Source organism: Molossus molossus, unplaced genomic scaffold, assembly GCF_014108415.1.
Source record: "Molossus molossus isolate mMolMol1 unplaced genomic scaffold, mMolMol1.p scaffold_m16_p_7, whole genome shotgun sequence".
Taxonomy (NCBI): Eukaryota; Metazoa; Chordata; class Mammalia; order Chiroptera; family Molossidae; genus Molossus; species Molossus molossus.
In genome coordinates, this window is record NW_023425401.1 from 74,163,350 (window position 1) to 74,180,586 (window position 17,237).

Below are 17,237 nucleotides of genomic sequence, written 5' to 3' on the forward strand. Positions count from 1 at the left end.
TCACTACCAATCAATCAGTTTTGGTGTGTAAGTCAAAATCCACTGATTATCTCACTCCTATAATTTTATTGGGCCTTCAGAACATTTATTTCAACCTAAGAAAACTATGAGTCGAATCTTTAAGATTAAAGAAGGAATTGGCTATAAAAGAGAGTTGTTAAATAGGAAATGGATCTGAAAAATAGAAATTAAAATAAGTATTAAGGTAATAATGCTCACATTGTGATTATAAGGAGAAAATGCTTATTATCAATTTTTAATTGTGTAAAGGTCTACAAAGCTAATTAAGTAGGCCTCTGAGGCAAGTGAAATCAGTCATGTTTCAGTTGAGAAACTTGAGACATAAATAATATCATTATATGCATTTAACCTTTTTAATTAAATTTATTGAGGTGACATTGGTTAATAAGATCATATAAGTTTCAAGTGTACATTTCTATAATTCATGATCTGTATATTGCATTGTATGTCCATCACCCAAAGTCAAAATTTTTCAATTACTATACATTTAAAATTTAATCACCAAAAGTTTAAACCTTCTAAATCAATGTAAAAGTGGCAAATAAAGTCTACATCCCTTGGAAATACATCTCATGCTGTCTCTGTGGTCCTTGTTTTATACCAAACAATGGATTTAAAGTTCTCCAAATTAAAATGTACAGGAGCATTTTATAATTAAGCTTGAAGATTTATAAAGTAATGAATGCATTAACAACTATATTTACTTGACATTGAATATGCTTTATATTCAATGAAGTCATTGAACTAATTGTGATATAAATTAAATGTTAATTTTCAAAACAGTAACAATTATTTATCTTTATTAGCAGGGCTACTGTAATGTAATGCTGGGATTGAATTTACCTAGGACTTCATATCAAGGTTGAGGTGAAAATCTTGTACAAGGTCTGGAAAAAATAGGTAAGTGGATTAAATAAATTAAAATAGGTCTTATGGTAAAAATTCTTTTTTGCTCATTGTGCTGATTATTGTTTTTCTAATGTTTGTTTTATTCTTTAATATTTTGGTTAAGTATCTTTACCCAAAGGATTATACAAGCTATCAGTGAACCATAGAGACATGTCAAGTATGGCAATAGGAAGACTGTCTCTTCTCTTGGACCTCCCGTTTCACTCCTTGTTGTGCTCTCTCTTAATATTAAATTTGGTCTCACTGTTTTTGAAATTTAACATAAATGTATGCAGAATGTGAATTTGTTTTTGAAATATTAAAATTATTAGGCAAAAAAAGCACTTGGAGCATTATGCTGGCCTTTTATTCTGATGCTTTTCGTGTTATTTTATTAAGATTCAGTTGATATTGGAGCTTTGAGGGCATCTAGAAATGTCAAAAAAGAAAATGAATAACGTACTTGAAATATATTTTTCTTGGAAGTTTGATTTGTCTTGTAAACTTTTTGAGACCCAGCAAGTCAGCTGTTTAAAAAAGGATTTGTTGCCCTGGCTGGTGTGGCTCAGCTGACTGAGCGTCATTCCGTGCACCGATAGGTTGCTGGTTCGATTCCCAGTCAGGGCACATGACCAGATTGTGGTCTTGATCACCAGTAGGGGGAATGCAAGAAGCAGCCAATCAGTGGTTCTCTCTTATATATGTTTCTCTCCTCCCTCCTTTCTCTCTCTAAAGAAAAATCAATAAAAAATATATTTTAAAAAATGGATTTAAATTAAATTTCTTGAGGTGACAATGGTTACTAAGATTATACAGGTTTCAAATGTACAATTCTATAATGCATGATCTGTATATTGCATTGTGTGCCCACAATCCAAAGTCAAATCTTTTCCTGTCACTATATATTTAACCCTCTTTATCCTTTACTACTCCCCCCACTGCCCTTCCCTTGGGTAACCACCATACTGTTGTCTATGTGAGTTTTTGATTGTTTTCTTGTTAATGTTGCACTTCTTTAAATCTAATTGTTGTTTTCCTTGGTTAATATGTCAATTTATAGCTTTCAGTTCATTGTTTGGTCCAAAGTAAGGCCCATGAAGACAGCATGTGATACGTTTCCAAGAGATGCAGATTTTATTTCCCATTCTTAATTAATATATATATAATGTTTCTGTAAAAGTAGTTTTTTAGTGCCATTATTGATCTGTAGCATCAATCAAGCATTACATAGCAAAATCTATAATAATATAATTATAAACAGAAAGCAAAAATAAATTTTAGGTGAAGATGTAAAAAATAAATAAATGATGTAAAAATAAATTTACATCACTTCTCTTCACAGAAGCAAAGATTTGGAAGTCAGGTAGATATGAGTTTGCATTCTTGTAGCCACTTGTTAGATTTTTAAAAATCAACTTTTGTTAATTTTCTAAAAATAAAATTGTGCTTCAGTTTTCAAACAGTACAATAAGGAACAGATATAACTGTTTTGGGATTATCATGAGAATTTAGCACTTGATACATAGCTATTTTCAAGAAATATTAGTTTTTTTCCCTTTTCACTCCTCTTTTCTTCTCCTCAAAGCCCTAAAAAGAATGCCAGGTGGAATCTTCCTATTATCAAACAATTTTATTTTAGTATCTGCATTTTACCTCTCAGAGCAGGTAAATAACCTTCCCTACATTATACTTTTAAAATATGAGCTAAAATATTGTCTCATAAAACTTACAACTGAGAATGTGTATATGGGTAAATGGTTATTTGGGTGAGTATGTGTGTGTTTTACTTCATAATATTTGCAATTATTTTTAGTTTCCATTGTAAGATTATTAAATCCAAATAAAATGTTCATTTTATTTATTTCAATGGAGTAGAAAAAAAACTTCAATCACATACTTATAAAAAACTACTGTTTCATAACTATTAAAAATTAGGTATCGTACATGAAATATTTGCTCTAATTTTTAAATTACTGTAAATGAACTATATAGACAGCTGATTTGGCTGAAGGGGGCTGGGCTGGGTCAGAGATTCAGAAACACGGTGTGCTGACATTCTTGGGAAAAAGAAGCAGAGTAAACAAGAGGAAATAGAGGGGCTATAGTGTGTAGCTGTTAAAAATGCAAGCCTGAAAATCAGTTTGCCTAGAACTGAGTTATGGTTCCAAAACAAAACTACCATATGTGAAACTTTGAAGAAATCATTTTCACTCTCTAACCCTTAATTTCTGAATCTAGAAAATAGAGATAATAGCATCTACTATATAGAGCTGATTTGAGAACTAAATGTGTGAATTCAGATAAAGGCTATCGTAAGCATTAAAATTTGTTCTTGTTTTGTTCCCTATTATATTAGTTTCAAAGGTTGATTCTAGTATCCAGGCCACCTGGCAAATATCCTGTATAACATTCTACTTTGGACCGAGAAATGGTAAAAATGAGTTAATTCTGTAAATGTGCTTACTGTCTATGTTTTGGTTAGGATGAATATTAGTTTTCTAGTGCTATGTAACATTATATATTTAAAAGCTTAAAACAAGTTAAATTTATTATCTCACAGTTTCCACAGGTCAGAAAAAAGGCATGAGTTAGCTTAGGGTCTCATAAGGCTGCAATTAAAATATGAACCAGACTGAATTTTTATTTGGAGTTCAGTGTCCTCTTCCAAATCCACTGGGTTTGGGCAAAATTTAGTTCATTGCCATTTTAGGACTGCAATTCTCAGCGCCTAGAAGCCACCCATGATTCCAATCTATGTGGCCCTCTCTATATGCAGTTCATATCATAGCAGCTTGCTTCTTTACAGCTAGCCAGAGAGCCTCTTTGGTATGCTAGCAAGATAGAGCCATGTATGTGTGTAGGTAGGTATGTATGTATGTATATATAGAATATGTATATGTATATTAACATAATCATTGAAGTAACATCATATAACTTTTTTTTATATTCTGTTGATTAAAAGCAAGTCACAGTTCTGCCCACAAAGAATGGGAGGGAATTTTATAGGACATGAACATTGGAGAACCCTAGGGTCTCTCTGTCAAAGCATTTTAAATTTCTTGATTTAAAATTCATGACAAACTTCAGAGGAGCAGGGAGGGGAGAGAAGAGATAAACCAAAGAACTTATGCATATAAGCATAACCAATGGACACAGACAACAATGCTGGGGAGATGGAGGGATGGGAACAGGAGGAGGGTGTCAATGGGAGAAAAAGGAGAAACATCTGTAACAAAAAAAAATTAATTAAATTAAAAAGTATAAATAAAATAAAATTTATGTAACATTATTTTAGAATTTTGTAATTATTTAATATTTAATTAAAAGGAATAGTCTCATAAATTGGAATATTTTATTCTCAGTTATGTTTTTTTTTTTTTTTTTTAATCCTCATCTGAGGACAGACACTTTTCCATTTTTTGTACAGACAGTGTGGGAGGGAGAGAGAGGAAGAGAGAGAGAGAGGGAAACATCGATGTGAAAGGGACACATCGAGTGGCTGCCACCCGCACGACCAACCAGGGCTGGGGACAAACTGCAACCGAGGTACGTGCCCTTAGCGGGAACCGAACCCGGGTCTCTCTGGACCGCAGGCGGACGCTCTAACCGCTGAGCCAAACCGGCCAGGGCAATTCTCAGTTATGTTTACAGTATAACTCCCAATAGGCCATTTCTGTGCCTAATATATATCCATTATTTCGAGCTGGCTTACCACCAGACTAAATACAACCTAATGTGGTATTTAATACTCTCCACAATCTGACAAAATCTAAATATCCAACTCTTTTCCTCCATTATTCTAATATGCACTCCTTGAGCTACATGCCTCACACTTGCCTACATCTTTCCAATACACACCCTATTGTTTTCCTTTTTTCATATCTTTGAAGCATGTTTATATCTTTACCATTTCCATTATATTTTTCCTGTTTCTTTCTTTTTAGCCAGCCCAGGACTTTTAATGCATAGATTTGTGTTATATGTATCCTTTCATATAACAGGATTTTAAGAAATATTAATTAAATAATAAAATAGCTTCTTGATTTAGAACAGTGGTCAGTTTTAAAGTCATATTCAGTTTGAGAATCATATTTCCAAGGATGTTCTTCTTAGATTATACACTCTTATATTGACTCAGTAATCTGAAGTGCTCCTCAAATAACCCTTAAATTGTCTTTAACAATTTATTGCCACTTACACATTTGGAACTGATTGCACATGAGGAAAAAAATGACTAAGTGGGATCCAGAGGGTGGGTTGTGGTAGGCGGCCTCTAAGGGTCCTCAATGATCTCTATCACTTGGTTTTTATACCATTGTTTTCTCCCCTCACGTAGTTATTAGAGTTGGTCTATGTGGCATATAGAATATGGCCAAGTGATAGTATGATGCTTTCCAGATTAGGTTTTAGATATTAAATTGTCTGTTTTGGGTATTCTTTTTCACTTGTTTCCCTCCCTCCTTCTCACTCTCCCCTTCTCTCTGTCTTGTGGCTTGTTATGGGAGAGGCTAGCTGGTCCAGGTGGCGAGGAACTAAGCCCTCTGACAGACAGGGAGGAACTGGCAACAATCTGCAACTTCCTAAGGAATCCTAAGCTTAAACCATCCAGCTGAACCACTCTCTCTGATTCCTGATTCGTGATCCTCATATTATACGTGAGATAATAAATATTTTTTGTTCTAAACTGCTAAGTTTGTATGTAATTTGTTATATAGCAATAGATAGTTAATATATAATATCTTATCCCTAAATTTATTTCCACAAATTTCATTACTGTCCTTGCCTATTGTAGGGAATATGATAATTAATAGTGGACTGAATATATGGTCTATAAGTAAATGTAATAAGATAAAGCATTACATTTATAAGTTAGTAAGCCAAGTGAGAAGAAAGTGTGAAATGTTTAGAATTCACCTCGAATACTGATTTTATAATATATAGAGGCCACTTTTAACCTCTTGCCCATTGATCACATCAATGTTGGAGAACCAAGCTTATTTGAGGCTGGGCAGGTATGGATGTTGGTCTGGTACTGGTTCTTTTGTAAAAGAGCTGTTTGGAATAGTTTAAAACATTGTTACCTTTACAATAGATTGCAGAATCTATTTTACTAGTCTATCATGCTAGTTTTCTGTTGTTCTTCTTCAATGTCTTTACAGAGTTATAAAAAATAGAGTTATAAGAAAGCATCTAGATATATATACATATATTTGGGATGCTATGCTTTGAAATGTTGAGTTCACTAGGAAAGTAATGCATTTGCTCTCTGAAAAAGGAAATTGAGAAGTATAAAACAACAAGTAATAGAGCAACATTTTTGTCATAAATTCTCATTAAACTATCATTTTATATTTCACTATTTATTTACCATGATGATAGAACCTAGGCAAAAATATAGTTTCTATTTAAAAGGGAAAAAAATGGAATTTTGTTCCTTTAAAAAATGAGAGTTTACATTTATAATTTAAATTTTTGGCTTGGAGTGATCTGCTAGTATACATTTTGATACCATTATACAAAATAACAAAATATGGATTTTAACTAGCCTGTTTTCAGTTCAACTGAACATTAAGTATATTTTTAATGATTGTATGTACTTGGAAGAGCACCATTCTAGTAATCTGCTTTTTACAGTCCATATCAAGTATGAACCAACATCACTCATTACAAAGTTTGTGCTTTGCAAAACATTTTCATGGCATCTAAAAGTATTTCCCCACTTATCTTGAAATTAGTTTTTAATGATACCATTTTCCAAAATAAGTTGTTGTTCAAACTTGCTGACTGTTTTGTGGTTAAAAATCTCATCCAGAAGCTATATTTAAAGCGTCATACAAATTTGTAAGGAAAAGTTCACTGAAACCACAGTTATATTAGTAAAATGTATGAAAATTTTATAGAAGTAATACTGCAGTTTGAATATTTTTCCTGCCCCCTCTCCCATATGACATCTAAGGAATGAATATGAAACCTCATTTTTAACTGTTGACAATTCAATTTTTTACTATTATCTGCTGGAGAACAGAGAACTATTAATGTAGGTGCATGTAAAGTTAAGTTAGAGTCTGCAGCTTTCTTTCAGCTGTCAGTCTTATTAAGGAGCCCTTCATGTGCTGAACCGATCACCTGGTATTGTACAAGCGATGCATTTGAAAGCCTATGTAGAGCTTCTTTTTCTTTACTGTAGCTTTATTAGGCCTTGCTCACATTTTTGCTGTTGCTCGGCCTTATCCAACTTTCTAGCTGCAACTCACACAGCATAGTAGGTCTAATATAGATTGACATTTTTGCCAGAAGACTGACACTTGTGTTTCAGACTTGCTAATGCCCACTGAATCATTTTATAGAGGATAAACTAATAGATTGCCATATGAGACCTCTCTGAAATCAAATGGAATAATTTGACAGGTTTAAGTCCATGAAAGAGGCAAAGCAATGAAACAGATGTGAAAACTTTTATGTTCAGTATATCAAAATATAAATGTTCTTGTTTTGCCCAAATAATTAAATGTTAAACATAATTCTCAGTTGCCATATTTTTGGTCTTAAGTAACGGGTCCTCTGTAAAAAAGTAATATAAATAAAATCTTTTGAGAATACAATATTGCGTAGATTTTTTTTTCCCTGTCTCTTTCTGATACTTAAGTGCCTGGGTCAGTAGCCTCAGAGAATTTAATAAACAACACAAATGAATGGTTTTGCCAAAGTGCACTCAAGAATTTAAGGTTGGGAAAATAACAGTAATCCTGAGCCTCATAAAAGATACTAGTAATGTTGAGTGCTTTATTCATTAATGAAAGGTTTGTGTTGCACTGGCCAGTTCGGCTCATCAGTTGGAGCATTGGCCTGCGAACCAGAGAGACCCAGGTTTGGTTTCTGATAGGAGCACATACCAAAAAAACAAAAAGAGTATGTGTTCACGAAATAACAATCTTTTCAGAAACTCTCCTATGACATTTTTTTTTTTCTTTTTTGAGTACAATATTATTAGGATTATATAAAGAATTATATATATATATATATATATATATAGTCATTCAAAATAATTTGGGGGAGGAAAAATAAGTTAGAATAACCTTATCATCTTAAACCTATGAAATTATGACAACAGCATATGTTACCATAAAAACAAATATTGATATATTTAATGTGTGGAAAGTCTAATTCAGAGAAATGAAGATCTCTGTCCATGTAGATCAGATTAAAAATAAATATAGAAGAAAAATTAGTTAAAGGGTTTTGGTAGAAAAGTTTCTGAACTTGCTAATTAAAGACATTTTTATCTTCAACCTTATAAAGAATCATTCTTATTAATATTTTCTTCTGCAATTTCTCTTATGTTTTCTCCAAATTCAATATAGTTTTCATTTATAGCCCTCTTAAATGTGTAGTTTGCTTCTAAAATTTTCTAAGCATTTTATTTATTCGTTTCTCAGGTAATGATTAATACTTACTTTTAGTTATACATTTTAAATTTATCCATTAAATCCATTTTTTTTTCTTGTCTCTAGGTACCCGGTTGTTCACCATTTCTCACAGCTATGAACTATTTATGCTATAATGATTTCAACTAACTTTGTCATCAGTTAGAGGCAAAACATACATTACATTCTTATATGAACAATAAATGACCCATTTTCAAGAAATCTTTGACACACTTTTTTGCTTTTTTAAGTAATGTTATCAGTCAGGAACAGCTGAGGTTATTAACCATAAATTTGACCCTTTTTACTCCGTAGACTTTAGTCAGTCTCAGGGTTCAGGGTTTCTCTGACAGTATAAAAGGCTGAAAAACTATAAACATGCTTCAGGTTCTCTTGTTAGTGAACTGAAAGAGAAGTTATCACATATCAATTATCCTCCTATAGTAAGGCTAAAAGTGCAATTAGTTACATATTTATTAAATAATAAATATGCACCACATAATGATGTTTTGGTCAATGATGGACCTCATATACAATGGTGGTCACATAGATTATAATGGAATTGAAAAATTCTTATTGATTAGTAAAGTCATAACCATCATAACATCGTAGCATAACACATTGCTCATGCATTTCTGATGATGATGGTATAAAAGTGCCTGCATTGCCATGGCCAGTTTGGCTTAGCAGTTAGAGCATCGGCCCGTGGACCAGAGAGTCCCAGGTTCAGTTCCTGCTAATGGCAGGTACCTCGGTTGCAGTTTGTCCCCGCCCCCGTTGGGGTTGTGTGGGTGGCAACCACTCCATGTGTCTCTCATGTCAATGTTTCTCTCTTCTTCCCTCTCTCTCTCCTACTCTATCTGAAGATAAATGCAAAAATGTCCTCTGGTGAGGATTAAAAAAAAAAAAAAAAAAAAAAAAAACGCTTGCATTGCCAGTGGTATAAAAGTATAGCACATACAATTATGTATAGTACATAATAATTGATAGTGATAATAAATCACTATGTTTGAAAGATTCAAGAATTGTTATTCTGGAGCATCATCTCAATCCATTGAAATTTTTCTTTCCAGCATTTGTGAACATTTTGGCTCAAATAAGCTCACAAAAATTCTCTTAAATTTTTTTTTTGAAACTCTAGGTAAGATGACTGTGGTGGACAATTACTTAGCAGGGCAAATATTCAATATGAGCGAAATCTCCCTAGTCTGGAAACAGATGCCTAAAAGGACTTTCATCCATAAGAAGAACAAGTTAAAGCCAGATTTCAAGGCTTTTAATGATAGGATGACAGTCCTGCTGGGGGGCAGTATTACAGGTTACAGTTTAAAGTGTTTGTAATCTGACACAATGAGAACCCCAAGGCCTTCCAGCATATCAGTAAACACACACTGCCAGTGTTCTACAGGAGCTATAAGTAGTGAAGAGTGACTGAGTTCCCTCTTCCAAGATGCCCTCCTGAGTTACTATGCCAGTGAAATGGAGTACTGTTTGGAAAATAACATGCCTTTTAAGATTTTGCTTATTGTTGATAATGCTCCTGGACATTTCCTTTGTTTGGTGATTTTATACCAATGTCAAAGTGTTTTTTTCTCCCTCCAAATACTACTTCTTGTATCAAACCAATGGATCAAGAAGTTATAGCAGCTGTTAAGAGCTACTGCCTGAGGAGGACTTTTTCCTGGGCTATTGCTGCAACTCTGGAAGACATTGATACAATTCTGGAAGGATGACTGCATAGGTGACTACATAAAGATCATTGCTTGGGCTTGAGATGGTGACAAAAAGGAGTGCATAAGTGACACCAGAAGAAGACATCAATTAGTAGGTTTATTTATGACTTTAAAAGATTTGCCAAAGTTGAGGAGGTTGCAAAGATCAACAAGGCTCTGGTTGAGATGGCAAACAACTTTAACTTGGGTGTTGTGGAAGATGATATTGAGGAGCTCCTGGAGTTGGTTCTTGAGGAACTGACTAATGAGAAATTGTTGGAACTGGAACTTGAAAGCATAGCTGAAAAACAAAAGGCAAACTGCATCAAAATAAAAAGAGCCTCCAAGAAATTTCACAGTGAAAGTTTTAGCAGATGCTTTTCGAGACCTCAACAAGCTCCTTAAAAAGTTTGAAAACATGGACTTCAACACTAAAAGGTTTTCATTCTCAGCTTACAAGCAAATATATAATAACAACTTCTCAAGAAGAGCCTCAGGCAAGTCCTTCAGGAAGTTTTATAGGAGAAAGCATTGCTGTCACAGGAGATAGCTCCATATGTGGTATTGTCCTTTAACACCTTCCAGTGGGACAGAATGTGGATAGGGAGAAGAGTGATATTGATGATCCTGACCCTGTGTAGGCCTAGGCTAATATGTGTGTTTGTGTTTTAGTTTTAATTTTATTTTTATTTTTTATTGTTGAAAGTATTAACAGATGTCGCCCTTTTCTCCCCATTGACCCCCTCCTTCCTGTTCCCACCCACCTCCTGCTTACCCATACCTAATGTCTGTGTCCATTGATTGTGCATATATGCACATAAGTTCTTTGTTTTATCTCTTTCCACCCCTCCACCCCCATCCCTCTGAGGTTTGTTAGTCTGTTCCCTACTTCCATGACTCTGGATCTCTTTTGATCGACAGCTTACTTTGTTCATTATATTCCATAAATAAGTGTGAGATCATGTAGTATTTGTCTTTCCCTGATTGGCTGATTTTGCTTAGCTTAATACTTTCCATGTCCCTCCATGTGTCTCAAAGGGTAAGAGATCTTTCTTTCTTATAGCTGCATAGTATTCTATTGTGCAAATATACCACAGTTTTTTTATCCACTCATCTATTGATGGGCACTTGGGCTATTTCCAGATCTCAACTATTGTAAATAGCACTACTATGAGCATAAAGGTGCATATATTCTTCCTGATTGCTGTTTCAGGCTTCTTAGGATAAATTCCAAGACTATACTTTCAGGGATCATTTCTATAGTTTGTGTTTTAGTTTTTATAAAAAAAAGTTTTAAAAATTTATAAATGGAAAAATACAAAATAAGGATATAAAGAAAGATAATATTTTTGTACAGTTGTGTTTGTGTTTTAAGCTAAGTATTATTACAAAGTAGTATAAAAGTTAAAAAAATTAAAAGTTTATAAAGTAAAAATGTTATAATAAGCTAAAGTTAATTATTGAAGAAATAAAATAATAAATTTAGTATAGCCTAAGTGTACAGTGTTTATAAAGTGTATACTAGTGTACACTAATGTCCTAGGCCTTCATTCACTCACCCCTCACTTAACTGACTCACCTAGAACAACTTCCAGTCCTGTAGGCTCCATTCATGATAAGTACTCTGGGGGGTGTGCTATTTTTTATGTTTAGATATATGAATACTTGCCATTGTGTTACTATTATCTATACTATTTTGTACAGTAACCTATTGGAATGTAACCTCTGAGCAACAGGCTGCATCCTATAGCCCAGGTGTATAATCCATCTAGGTTTGTGTAAGTGCAATCTATGATGTTTGCACAATGACAAAATCGCTTAAGGATGCATTTCTCATAACAAATCCTTCTCATTAAGCAACGTATGACTGATATTTTATATTCTTAGTGTTCTGGTGCTCTTCTATTTTATATTTGTTTCTCTTCATTGTTATATTCTATACATTTCTCTCAAATACGTTACAGTCTATTCCTCTATCCAGAACCACATCTTATTTACTCTGGATTCTAATGATTTATCTCATTTGAGATTTTGATTTTCAATGTGAATTTGTCTTCAGAAAATTGTGTTAAGAGAAGTTTTCTTGAAATGTGAAGAGCATTTCACTGAGGGTTTGAGAAACCCTAGTTTCTTTAACAGTACATTCTTGATGTTTCCCAACATGACAAACTGCAAATAAGAGGAATTTTTTGGTAGAAGTAGTAAATTTAGTGAGTCTGTTACTGAACTCACCCATGATTTCTTTATACTCTACCTTTTCTCTAGTCCTCCCTTATTCCTGCTTTGCCTTTACACTTCTACTTTTTAAAAATATTTTATTGTCTATTAATATTACTTGTTTTGAGACAGTATATGTTTTTTGGCCTTATCTGAGATGGCAGTGCACCCACACTTCCATGTGTTGGTGGTGGTGATGATGATGATGATATCTGACATTCAGTTATTAACGGATACTCTTTTAACTGATTCACCAACATTATCTCATTTAATGCTCACAGTCTATGAGTTAAATACTTGTGAGGTAGAGACCATTATTGTCCCCACTTTACAGATTATGTGGAGCCCAGACAGTTCAATAATTTACCCAATGTTTGTTCTACAGTTTATGTGTGGCAGGGCTCATATTTGAACTAAGGCAGGCTAAATCCAAAGCCCTCCACCGCTGAATTGCCCAGGACTGTTAAATAGCCTGTCTTCTCATGTGGTTCCAATTGTGACACAAAGCACAGTATGTATTTAAGCATAAAGAGATTTATGGTACAGTTAATCACTCTGTACATTAAATGTTTGAAAGTTAGCATGGTCTAAATGAGTTAACTTCTAAATTATAAAATATATTTTTTAAGCAAATTGCCTTTTTTTCCTCAAATGAAAAAATGGACTAAGGTATAAAAATTTTAGTAAGAAAATATTAAATCTGTTTAAGAAATTGGTAAGAGGTTCCCTGGCCTGCCAGATATCTGTGCTTTCCTTCAGCTGTCCACCACTTCCGTCAGCATTTTGGGCACTCCAGTGGAGACCCTGCCCACTATCCAGATCTCGTGGATTATATGACCACACAATGGCAACATGGCCCATCATGTCCACAGAGGGAACCATATTAAAGATGATTGAGGAGGCTGGGTCCATCATCAGCACCTGACACTGTAGGAGCCAGAACCAAGAGCACTGCATGACTGCTCTGGCCCATGAGCTGCCACTGATTTCCTGTCGCTCACTTGCACTGGTGAGGTGATACATGCCACCTCAGAAATCACCTATACCTCCAAGGACTTTGTGAATGTATAGGTCAAAGTGATTTCTAGAAATATCTTCAAAAAGGGGACCTAGAGACTTCCAGTCAAGATGTCAATGTAGGTAAACACGGTACTCACCTCCTCCCACAACCACCATCAACATTACAACTAAACTATAGAACAACCATCATCCAGAACCATCTGAAATTGAGCTGAATGGAAGTCCTTCAACTACAAATTAAAGAAGAAGCCACACCGAGACTGGTAGGAGGAGCGAAGGCACAGCCTGGCTGGTCCCATACACACATGTGGAGGATAAAAATCAGGAGGGTGGCCTCAGCTGTGAAGGTGTTCCCTAATGATTGAGGGGTCCCCGTCCCACACCAGGCCCCCAGCTCAGGATTCCAGTCGATCATAATCTCTGGCTGTACAAACCAGTGCAAACTGAGGCGGAGGGAGGCTGAAGCTGCTAGAGCCCCAGGCAGTTCTTCTTAAAGGGCCCCAGCACAAACTTACTTGGACCTGCTCCCTCCAGGCTTCAGCTTGAAAAGAATCAGAGACATATGAGAAACAACTAAGTCATTTGGCAGAGGGGCAAGAGCTAGAGAGACAGCTTTCTCCTGGACAGACTTGCTGTTGGAGGCCATTGTTCCTTTGGTGAGCCCTTTCCTGGGCAGCAGAAGAGCGCCATATCTGGGACTCCAGCAACCTGACTCACACTGTTTACCCTGCCCTGGTCATCCCCTGAGGCCCTACTCAACCCAACTTTTGGGCCCACCCATGCTGTTTCCAGTGGCTTTACCATAAGTTTGGCCTGTCCTGGATCTTGCTTCAGAGTTTCCTAAAATCTCTGAAACAAGCAGCATCCGGACTCAGTAAGCCCCATAACACCATGAAGTGGCCCCAGACCTGGCACTAGAAGAAGCCAGCCTTGGCTCACAACTTGGCTATTCCTAGGCACCTCCAGGCCCAGCACAAGAAACAACTATCAGTAGATCAATTTGTAGCTTATGCCAGGTAGCCCTGGGTAGAATACAGGCAGTGGCTGACCTTGCCCCAGAACCAGCACTCACAGTGTACAGTTTCAGATCACATCAAAGCACCCCCAACCCAACCACCTCCACAGTGGCACATTCAATGAGTGGACTCTGTGGGTACAAGATCCCTGCTGAAGTAAGTCTTGCTCTGTGTAGTGGGTCCCTACACAGCTGATCTACCAAGGTAGTCAGAGGCCAGTGGTCAGTGGGCACAGCCAATCCTTACAGCTGATCAGCCTGAGTAAATACCTCCCCTTGATGTGCCAATAGCAATCAAGACTCAAATACAATAGAAGGGTATACAGTTCACACTAGGGGTGCACCTTGAGGGTCCAGCTGTGGTGATCAGGGAGGCTGTGCCACTGGGTCCTCAGGACACCTATAATAATAGGCCACCTTATGAAGCCTACAAGACATAGAAACTTTAACTAATGCATAAAAACAAACATAAGGAGGCAGCCAAAATGAGGAGACAAAGAAACATGTCACAAATAAAAGAACAGAACAACCTCCAGGAAAAGAACTAAACAAAATGGAGATAAGCAAGCAATCAGATACAGTGTTCAAAGCACTGGTCATAAGGATGTTCAAGGAACTTAGTGATAACTTCAAGGAACTTAAGGAGAACTCCAAGGAACTTAGTGAGAACATCAACAACATAAAAAAGAACCAGTCAGAAATTAAGGATGCACTAAATGAAATAAAGAATAATTTACAGGGAATCAATAGTAGAATAGATCAAGCCAAGAAGCAAACCATCCATTTGGAATATAAGGAAGCAAAAAACACCCAATCAGAATGGCAAAAAGAAAAAAGAATCCAAAAAAATTAGGGTAGCATAAGAAGCCTCTTCAAGAATATCAACATTCACATCATACGGGTGCCAGAATGAGAAGAGAGAGAACAAGAAATTGAAAACATAATGACAGAAAACTTCCTTAACTTGGTGAAGCAAACAGACATACAAGTCCAGGAAGCACAGAGAGTCCCAAACAAGATGCACACAAAGAGGTCCACACCGAGACACATCATTAGCAAAATGCCAAAGGTTAATTAAAGGCAAAGAGGAAAGCAGTCGTTACTTACCTACAAAGAAGCTCCCATAACACTGTTAGCTGATTTCTCAAAGTAAACTTTGCAGGCCAGGAAGGAATAGCAAGAGATATTCAAAGTGATGAAAAGCAATTACCTACAACCAAGATTACTCTATGTTACAAAGCTATCATTTAGAATTGATAGACATATAATGAGTTTCCCAGACAAGAAAAAGCTAAAGGAGTCCATCACCACCAAATCAGTATTATATGAAATGTTTAAGAGTCTTCTTGAAAGAGAAGAACAAAAATATGAACAATAAAATGGCAATAAATACATATCTATCAACAACTGAATCTACAAACTAAATGAGCAAACAGAACAGAAACAGGCCCATAGATATAAACAACTCTTTGTTGATTCCCAGATGGGAGGGCACCAGGAGGATGGGTGAAAAAGATGAAGGAATTAAGAAGTTGCCCTGGCCAGTTTGGCTCAGCGGTTAGAGCGTCGGCCTGCGGTCCGGAGAGACCCGGGTTCGGTTCCCGCTAAGGGCACGTACTTCGGTTGCAGTTTGTCCCCGGCCCTGGTTGGTCATGCGGGTGGCAGCCACTCGATGTGTCCCTTCACGTCGATGTTTCTCTCTCTCTCTCCCTTCCTCTCTCTCCCTCCCACTCTATCTGTACAAAAAATGGAAAAATATCCTCGGGTGAGGATAAAAAAAAAAAAAAAAAAAAAAGAAGTACAAATTGGTTGTTAGACTGATGAACCTCAAAGGGAAGCAGGGAGGGTAGGTGGAAAGAGATAAACCAAAGAACTTCTATGTGCATAACCAATGGACACAGCCAGTATTATGGGGAAGGCAGGAGGGGGGCAACATTGTTGATAAGGGAGTCAGTGGGGGGGAAGAGCGGGGACATCTGTAATACATTCAACAATAAAGATAAGATTTTAAGAAAAACTTGACCTATAAGGCCACCTTGTGTTATGTGCCTCTGTTGCTGAAGAGCATGGGTAAGGTCCTGGAGGTGCATCAAGTTGTATATGCCTGAGGAGGAGGGCTACAATCTGTAAGAAGCTCAGAAACTAGAGCATATGGAAACTAAGTGGAGCAACTAGGACATCCAACTGGTCCTGAAACCAGAGCCTAACATGGTCTGCTATAGCCAGTCCAGATTGATCCAATTGGTATGGCCTTCAGACTGTACACTGCATGGCTTTGTGCATGGAGGTGTCATCATGAAGCTCATGGAGGAGGTATCTGTGATTGTGGCCCGATGTCACTGCAAGACCAACATAGTCATTGCTTCTGTGGACACAAGTAACTTTCACTAGGTCAGAAAAGGGTATGTCATCACCATCTTTGGGCGCATTGACTTCTGGAGCGATAAGTCTGTGGAAATCGATGTCTTTTTGGATGCTGAGCCTGTGGTGGACAACTTGGAGAAACGCTACCAGGTAGCAATTGCCTTCTTCACCTACGTGTCCCTAAGCTAGGAGGTCAAGTCAATACTGTGCCCTGGCTTGTGCCCTGGACCAAGGACTAAAAGAAACACTTTGAGTAAGGCAAAGGGAGGTATCTGTAGATGAAGATGAACCAACAGGGCCAAATGGAACCTCAGCCCTAGAGGCCCTTCTCCTACTGCTGGGCCCAGAGCATCCCCAATGTCTAATCACTTAGAAGATACCCTCTTGGTCCAAAACTCAATTCATGTTGAGAGCTGGTGGTTTGTGCATTAATTGTCTCTCACTGTTAATCTGTACTCTCCTGAAAACCTGTACACCAAAGCTTTATTTGTTTAATTCCGGTATAAGTACTACATAGTATTGTCCCCGAACCTGGAGGCATTCCCTGGAGCCCTGGGGAATATTCCACGTACACTA

At 36.5% G+C, this 17,237-nt stretch overlaps 2 pseudogenes; both read left to right on the forward strand.

Annotated features, from left to right (window-relative positions):
- The first annotated feature begins 10,231 nt into the window (after positions 1–10,231).
- On the forward strand, positions 10,232–16,981 carry LOC118619655 (annotated as a pseudogene).
- LOC118620644 lies at positions 11,278–11,344 on the forward strand (annotated as a pseudogene).
- Positions 16,982–17,237: the final 256 nt, after the last annotated feature.